We start from the raw sequence: 8,646 nt of genomic DNA, 5'->3' as shown, positions 1-8,646 counted from the left end.
TACCATACAAAACGGTTAGATTTTTGATGTTTTTGAAAGAAGCCTTTTATGCTCACCAAGGTAAAGTAAAAACAGTAGTACTGTGAAATTCACCATTTAAATTTACAGTTCTATTTACTGTGTTATATTTAGTATATTTTCAAAGTTTAATAAATTTGGAATTTGTGATGCATTTCTATTTATCTGATTAACAGTGCATTCAATAGAACACCATTTATTTGAAATATAAATCTTATGTAACATTATAAATGCATTTACTGTCACTTTTAAAAAATAAATTAATTTAATACATCCTTGCTGAATAAAATAAGCCTTTCCAAAAGGCACTACTTAACTACTGGAACAATAAAGATCACTGTTGCACTCTACATACCACAATTTAGCGATTTTTGTTTCCAATTCAGACACTTTCTCCTGACCCTTTGCCTTTTTAAGACGGGATTTCTAGGGCTCCACAGACATATTAGTCATTACAGACACATTACAACTCAGACTCGACACTTATCTCAAGCACATACCATGCTGACTGCAAACGGCAGTAAAGCTTTCTCTTTTGAATGTTTATCTCCATTCAGAGGGCCTCTCTCGTAAACAAATCTCTCTGCTCACCTCTCTCCCCCTGAGCGCTTGTGACATAACTGCACATTTCACCCTCCAAGCACATCTGGATTTCTGCTCTGCTACAAAATGTCTGTGTCACCCCTCAAAGCTGCTTAAACCAAACTGTTAAAATCAGTGAATAGCATTAGAAATGAAAAACACTGGACGACTCAATGCCAGTGTGCTTACGTGCAAAATTTCAGATTCAGTATGGTCCAGTCTCACGGGAACAGTGCATAATAGGTTTCATTTGTGGACTACGTCAACTGACCCAAATAAGTCTAACATTTCTTGAGGGGGTAGTGTGAGCATGCAGACTTGGCCAAAGAGGTCAGTTTAGGTTGGGGAGTGTTTCGCTGTGAGATAAACCAGAGTAGAGCAAGGCTATAGATAAGGACAGCTCATGAGTCAACTGGACTGATTTAACGTTTAGGGTTATCCTACCTCAGTCTGTTGACCTGACCCTTGTGTTGTTTAGGAAGGAAACAGCAAAGCAGACTGTAGAATTAAAGTGATTTATGTCCCCAGACAAAATACCTTCAACTTAATGTCTATATGATGTCAATGGACTGGGCCATTGGAGGGCAATACTATTAAGTATCATACCTTTCAATTGTAAAGCTGTGTGAAAAAGCAATTAATTTTTCTAAAACACTAAATCGTTATTTTAAATAAATAAATAAATTATGCTTTAAATTTTGTATTTAAATGCAATACAAAAGTTTCAACATTAATTACAATAAAGTATATTTAGGTTACTATGAATGCTTGCATTAGAATATTACATTAGATAGTACACTTTAACTGTATTTCAAAGACAATAGAAGTAATTAAGAAATTACTTGTGTTTAAGTCTTAAAAAAAGTTAATTTCACAATGATCATTATGATTATTGGACTCCTGATTTAAAAATGATTGGATTCCAATTTCTTTTTACATCAGAAAATAAAAAAATACTGCTGTTCTCTGAATTTCAATATTATGACATTAAGAGTTCATTAAATACAGCAGACTGGGAAAATAAGCTGTATTTGGAATAACTTAGCCTACACATGATAAACTGCATTTTTACTTACCTACAGTGACCTTTCACCTTTTGTCCCATCTGAAGAAGTATGCTATCCAACATGCTTGGGGCTGCATGCTCCTTTTTTCACTTTGATGCAAAAATGTAATTTTTCTTTCATGAGAATAGAGAGCTGTGCTATGCTGGGGCCTCATGAGAAGGACAGTAAAGAAACTGTGCTGTTCTTTCAGAAGGACTGACATCCGTTTATTTAACTGCACCACATATGTTAGCCAATAAGAGGCCACTGTCCAATCTTTGATGACTTTAAGCCACAGGCTGCATTGCTTCAATAATAAAACATGTTATAGCCCCCTCAAAGCAGAAGCAAGGATCATATATTAAATTCTTATTCTCCTTTAGAACCAAATTCAACATGACAAAAAGAAGGAAAAAAGAAAATAGTGGATACAGTGAAAGATAAAACCTAAGGAAAGCCCTGGGCAGTATGCATCTCTCTCTCTCTCTCTCCACTGCACACTCTAGTCACATCTGTTTAGAGTTTTATTTATTTAAGTTGTCAGTCAGTTATGGTAATATGTTTATAAAATACCAAACAAATGAGGACACAAAAGGCATGCTATCTTAGTAGAGCACAGCTATTCATATGGGATGAGATACAGATGTTTAAAACTTGATTTCTTTTTTACTAATTGCTCAAATGTACAGGAAAACAGGACTGGTCCTAAAACAGAGCCTTGAGGAACATCATACTCTACTGTTGCATTTTCTGACATTTCATTGGTAATAAATAAAAGTTTAGTTTTAAACTTAGAAGTACCAGTGAATCACTAAAACCCACAATGTAAATGTTCAACAGAAACCTGAAATTAAAAGGGTCATATGATGCGATTTCAAATGTTCCTTTCTCTTTAGAGTGTTTTAAGTTCTTGGTGCATGAAGAAGATCTGTAAAGTTGCAAAAACTAAAGTCTTAAATACAAAGAGATTTTCTTTATAAAAGTTAAGAGAGTCAACTATGCCCTCCTAAAACGCTCATTCTAACATGCCCCCACATGTCTACATCACGATGTGGGAAGATTTGCATAACGCCACCAAAATGTTCACTTTTATTCTTGCTGTTGCCGCCATGTTGTGGAGATGCTGTGTGTTTTGTTGTGAAAGCGAAACTACTCTATTTGACCTTCCAAAATAAGACAACTACAAATCAGTGGTTAAGTTGTATTTACAGCACTGTTCCAGAATAGTTCAACCCAAATATTCTGTGGGCAGTGCATTTTACAGAGGATGAGGATTGTTTCCTGAACCAATAGTCTACAATGCTTCTGTCCACAAAGGCTGTTTCTATAAAGTATGGCAATTCAAACTTTGCAAGGACAGTCTCATGCTTCTGACTCACAGCCTGTAAGTACGTTTGCATATTTAAAGAATTTGCCACTGATGATTCAAACGCGAGTTTTGAGCAGTGTAGAGTAGCGCTTGTACTTTTAATTATTCAGAGTTCAGCTGCTCAGTGGTTCCTGCTTTTCTGAAAGTTCAGTATTTTCTACTTACATTATTAAACTAACCTACTATACAAAATCCAGTTGATCTCTGAGATCCATATTACTGGGAAAAGGGAGAGATGTCTGGCTCCAGTAGAGAGTGAGAGAGAGGTCTGGCCGCTCTCTTTGCCAAATGTTCTTATGATGAGAAAACCATTCTCACATCCCCCATCATCTGTTAAATGCACTTTGCATAAGCATATACTGGTATTATACACATACAGTGACCCCAAGAATATTTTAATATTTTGGACAGGATACCTAAGTCATGCTTAATGTATAAATCTCATGGTGTTACACAAAATATCAAACAAAGTAGCATTGACAAACAAATATTGTTAGGGCTTTGCTGTTGATTGTAGGTGCCTCTGCCATAATTTTATACAATGCCTGTAAATTTTTAAGTGTTCAGTATTTTAGTCTCAGTATGATCATTAGATCAATCAGGCACTGTTTTTAGCACTGGGCATAATAAGGAGTGTTGAAACTGGTAAACTGTTAGTAATGGAACATTCTGGTTTCCTGTAAGTTAACAAAGTTTCCCAGAGTTAGACACTTGGTTTTGATGTTAGTCTATGCTACATGCTTCAGCAAATAACACACGTAGGTCATGCCCTGTGGTGTGTGAGATGCAAAGATGGGGTAATGTCAAAATCTAAGGCCAGAGATTCTTTCTTTCATTTTCAAGATTTTCATTTATTAAAATAAAGCTGAAAAAAAAAAAAGAAATAATGAATTACATTATAAAAAAAAAAAAAAAAAGAAAAATACAAAAATTACAAATGCTGGCTCAGCAGCAAGCTGAATGAAGTTAAATAACTGAAAATAAATGAAACTGAAATTAAAAACATATGAAAACTTACTGGAACAGTCCAACTGCATTTAGTGTACTGTATTTCAGAGTGCTTCCCAGACAAAATTACTAAAAAAATAATAATAATTAAAAAGTCGACTGAAAATACAAAAGATTATAAATACAATACACTATGAAAATCAACTATAAATAAAAACAATAGTATTCACAAATTATACTCAAATAAAACTGCTCTTATAAGCACCAGTTTTTCCACCACAGTCCCTAGCGGGACAGTTGGACAGCTCTGTTTGTCTGTTGGCATGTATTAAATCCCACAGGAACTAGACAACTGGAAAAAGTGCAAGATTTCTTGTGCAACTCGAAGATACAGCCGTAGTAACACAGCTAGAGATAGTGGAAAGAGAAGTAGAGAGTACTAAAGAAACGGTGGCAGGAGTTGAAATTGAAGGAAGTTAATAAAGAGTGAATGAAAGAGTGGGAAGTGACTGATCAAAAGAAAAGAAAAGAAAAGAAAAGAAAAAAGGAAAGACACTTTGCTATATGATAGGACTCTACTCTGACCCAATTGTAGAGCTCATATGAAGTTGGACTCGAGCAGTAATAAGAATCATTATGAAATACAATCACATATCCTTCATAAAGATAAAATGCTCCTATTTTCCTCCATCTGTGAGGTGAATGGGGGCAGATCATCTTTCATACACAGACCCTGAGATGATGTAAACTGTAGAAAGTTGGACCCTGTCCTTTCTGTGGTCATGGAGGAATATTTCTACCAATTGCTAGAGGGACGTGACAACAAAGCCAGGACTATCACACTGACATGAACACACACACACACAAACACACATAATCAGAACAAGGTGTTTCTGTTGGCCCCTGGCAATAAGAGAAAGCCAAGCTTGAAAACTCAGATTTATAATAAAGCCCCCTCCTCCTCCTCCTTACACTTCTTTCTCAAACTCTCTCTCATTCTCTGCTCCACATCTGTTTCTGGCCCCTCAGATCAGACCCAGGAGACAACGATATATAGGTCAGCGTGCACAGCTGAAACTATGACCACACTCACTTATTATCTGATATTAAACAGACATGCATGGCATCAAGCAGAGAGTTACGAAATACACTGTAGTCAATCTTCATCATGGGATGTCATGTCTTTAGATGTTTAGTGAGTTCATGCTGGACTACTGCTAAGAGGAAAAAAACAGCACTTTCAAAGAGGTTAGACTGACCTCTGCTGGCTAATCTGATGAAGCACATAAAATCACAAAAGGGGATATTCTCTTCACATTAAAGGGATAGTTAACCACAAAATGTAAATGTTATTTTTATCTTCTTACCCCCAGGGCATCCAAGATGTTGGTGACTTTGTTTCTTCAGTAGAACACAAACTGAGATGTTTAAGTCAAACCGTTGCAGTCTATAAGTCTCTCCTTTTTCTTCTTCTTGCTTTAAGACAGACTTAACTGCATTACCACCACCTATCTCCCAAGTGGACCATTGAAACTCCTAACTGAGATTTTAGGTAGAGTGTCAATGGTCCTCTTGAGAGATAGGTGGCAGTAATGCATGTTTAAGTCTGCAATCTGTCTTAAAATAAAAAGAAGAAAAAGGAGAGATTGTTGCTGAGAAGTGAGAACATTCTCAGGAGAATTATAACAGTTCGGACATTGCTTAAATCAGAGGTTAAAAAAAATATATATATATATATACATACATATATATATATTAGTGCTGTCAAAATTAGCGCGTTAACGCATTCGATTAATTTGAAATATTTAACGCGTTAAAAAAAATAACGCAATTAACGCGGTTGCAGTTTTTTTTATTTCCAGTTGTGGCCTATGTGTGTTCAACGTGTAAAGAAATATGGATAAGACCAAGGAAGGACTTTTAGACGGAAAGTTTCAGTATAAAACTCTGCCGGATTACTCTTCAGTCTGCCACAAGAAACATTACTCTTCATTTAGTCTGCCACAAGAAACAGCAACATTAAAATCATGAACTCAAATGTCATTGTTTAAAAAAAAAAAAAAACAATGACTGTAACAGTGCGTAAATCAGACCTTTCTGTAACGCTAACGTTAATAAGCTTAAACGAAAATAACGAAATAATTGTGTAGCGGAGTATTTTTTGTACACAGTGCCGCGAACTGTCAATCACTCCTGTACGCGTGCATCACTGTCCTCCTCGCAGCTGCAGCTTGCGCTCTCTCTCTTCATCAAGCTTTAAAACAAAAAGGGGACAAAAAGATCATATTGTCTTTGTGCATAGGCTATAGATTAATTAGATAAATGAATATCTAAATTTGTGCCTTGCCGTCTACGGTATTTTTTAAGAACTTAGAAAAAAGATGCTGCAGCCAATGAGCAGCCAGCGGGGGCTGCAGGACGACTCAGCCTCCGCAGACAGTTTTTAATGTTTATCAGACAATAAATACTCAAGATTTTGCTTTAGTATAACTCACAACGAGTTTCACACACCTTCTCCGGCCACGTTGAGTTGTTGACACTTAACAGTGGGAAAAGCGACACATGCGCTATTCACTTGTATAACTTAAGGGTGAATGGGTATAATGTAGTTTCTGCTCTGGGTGGGATGAATTAGGAAGCTTGCATTGTGAAGGGCGCTCTGAAAATCGGCAGTGCAGGTAAAAGATTAAAACCTCTATTAAAAGATATGTCCAAATGAGTGTACCGGTACGCTAAAGCACGTTCTGGGCGCACGGAGAGGTGGCGGTAAGCTCAAGAGCTATATTTGGAAGTGGCGGTACTGAGTACTGGTGCATACTGGCCCACTTAAAGCACTGGCAATGACTATACTTTGGAATTTTTTTGCAGTCCACTTAGAATTCAACATGGAAATGTTTGTTTTTTATTGGCATTGATTGTTTTGAAATTCAAATGGTACTTACATGCCTGTGTTTTTATTTCTGTAATAAATATGGCTTTCAAGCCAACAGTTAATTTGGAGGATATTGATGGTTTATTGCAGGTATGTTGTTTACATGAGAAAATCTGTGTTACAAGTTAAACAAAAATTCCAATAAACAATCATATTTTGAATTTAAATAGTTTCTTTGTCTTGAGTTTACATTCATTATTTACATTTTACATTTACATATCCAAAAAGTTTCAGTCTTTTAATTGCGATTAATCGCGATTAATTTTAAAAAATTGTGCGATTAATTAGTTATTTTTTTTAATCGATTGACAGCACTAATATATATATATATATATATATATATATATATATATATATATATATATATATATATATATATATATATATATATAATACTGTTCAGTTTCTTGCACAGACCAATCATTTTGTGTCTATACATATCAATGTATCTTCAAGAGCCACAGTGTATAATTCGTTTTTGTGTGTGTGTGTGTGTGTGTTTGTTTGTTTTATTGTATGTTTTAGCCATGATTCCCATACACTTACATTATAAGAGTAACAGACTGCAACGGTTTGAGCTAAAAATCTCAGTTTGTGTTCTACTGAAGAAACAAAGTCACCTACATCTTAGATAAGGATAAAAATCTAATTTTCATTTTTGGGTGAACTATCCCTATAACAAATAGGCTAACTGAGAATAAAGTAAAACTTGTACGTTTAGTTAGATTAAATGATTGAGATTCAATTATATTATTTATAAAAACTGCATTCAGAAATTCTTATTTCGGAATCATTTAGACTGCTGTCTATCTATGGGGACCAGCATAAAAGTCTCTTGAGATAACAGTTACAGTGATACTAGTGAGTTTTATTAGAGAGTGTCTACACGACAATTAATACACTTACCCAGGGGCACTGCTACAGTTACTGGGCCCCCTGAACAGCATGTTGACTGAATTTATTTATAAGAACAGTTGCAGGAGAAGCATCAAAGAGAGCAATCAAATCTGAACTTAAAGGTTCCTTTGCATCTCAAGACTCAATTCTTGGATATTTCTCTTTGGCAAGCTGTACAAAGTCTTCAGCACTGTCCAGAGACACCAGTCGATCCTAGGAAATGATCATAACAGTTAAAATGCTCATTATTCCAAAAGTCCTTCAGCTCCACCAAGCTGCTTGTAAAAGTGGCTCATCCTTGATCAAGTAAATACTCTACTTTTACATTATACGTTTATCTTTGATGTACACATACGGTTAAGTATCGAGGCTGTAGGACTGAGGACTGATGCAGACATGTATTTACCATGACAAAGTTATCTTTCACTGTTGCTGAGTCCACGGGGGAAGAGGCCTGTTTCCTCTGACACTATTTGCAGAAGTTCTTTGGCTTTCTACATATTCTCCCAGTCACTCAGAACCGTCTGTCTATTCACTGTCAGTAAGGAGTCTGCCTCTTTCTGGTAACCTGGATCATGTACATTGACATGACTGCACTTCCTCAAACACAAAGACATGCTCACACTCCACTGCCATTAGACTGGCAAATAAGGGTCATGTTTGACTTGGTATGCTATTACTATTATGTTAACTGCCATTCTACATTGTAAATGCAAGCATAAATAAGTGACATTTTTTAAGATAAAATGAGCATTGTTCTTGAGTGACATACAGGAAACATCAACAAGATGAGGTTGTTAGAATCACATGCATTGCATTTTATTTTAAAAAAGCAGGTCCAAAGATTATTCCTG

The sequence above is a fragment of the Carassius gibelio genome, chromosome B9 (assembly GCF_023724105.1).
Source record: "Carassius gibelio isolate Cgi1373 ecotype wild population from Czech Republic chromosome B9, carGib1.2-hapl.c, whole genome shotgun sequence".
Lineage (NCBI taxonomy): Eukaryota > Metazoa > Chordata > Actinopteri > Cypriniformes > Cyprinidae > Carassius > Carassius gibelio.
The sequence above is the reverse complement of the archived record's forward strand: the minus strand, read 5'-3'. Positions refer to the sequence as shown.